General features: G+C 15.4%; 1 non-coding gene across 1 annotated transcript; it reads right to left on the bottom strand.

Annotated features, from left to right (window-relative positions):
• Positions 1-303: 303 nt before the first annotated feature.
• On the bottom strand, positions 304-902 carry PRSY57_0000600 (the record flags this gene model as incomplete). Its single annotated transcript, XR_002204028.1, has 1 exon — positions 304-902. It is a non-coding gene (non-coding RNA).

Genomic DNA, 902 nt, shown 5'->3' with positions numbered 1-902 from the left:
TTACTTCTTTTAAGTTTTTCCTTCTTATAATATATATATATATATATATACATAGATGTATACTTTTCTTTTTTTTCTTAATTTGTTTCATTTTATTTATTTCGTGTATTTATCTTATTTATTTTTCCTTTTTTATTTTTTTTTTGTACTACATAATTTTATCTTTTTATAATTTCTTTTTTCCTTTTAGTATAATGGGATACATATTTATATTGAAATACTGAAAGTATAATCACATAAAAATATACATATATATATTATATATATATATATATGATTTTAACCTTTTTTTTTTTTTTTTTTTTTTTTTTTTAAGCTACATAAATTTTCTTTTTTTTCAGTTTCCTTCTTTAAATAGTTTTTACCAGATTACAAACTTTCTATGCTTTTAGTGATAGTAATTAAATAAAGAACTAATTTAAAAATGACGTCCTAATAAACATTATTGTATAATGAACCTTCCATAACAGACACATTATTTATATAATTTTTACTATTAATTTTTATTTTTGTTTTTCCTTTCCTGTAGATATTATAAATTAACAATTTGAATTAACATTATTATAAATATAAAATATATATGTATATATATATATATATATATATATATATATATATATATATATATATATATATACATAAATTTATTTATACCTATATAATTAAGACTTTTTCTCATTTCTTATTTTTAATTTCATTTTTTTCGTGTAATATAAATAATATACAATTTTTAGCTTCAGAAGCTTACAAACCTAAGACATTATAAAATATAGTTCATTTTTAATAGTTCTTCCAAGGTGTGATATAAAATATAAAAATATAATATATATACTTTTGCTTTCAGATATGTATATATAAGAAGGTTCATAAATATATATGATAAATGTATATATATATATATA

Source organism: Plasmodium reichenowi (assembly GCF_001601855.1).
Source record: "Plasmodium reichenowi strain SY57 chromosome Unknown, whole genome shotgun sequence".
Taxonomy (NCBI): Eukaryota; Apicomplexa; class Aconoidasida; order Haemosporida; family Plasmodiidae; genus Plasmodium; species Plasmodium reichenowi.
Note: the sequence above shows the minus strand (reverse complement) of the source record. Positions and strands in the feature narration are given on the sequence as shown.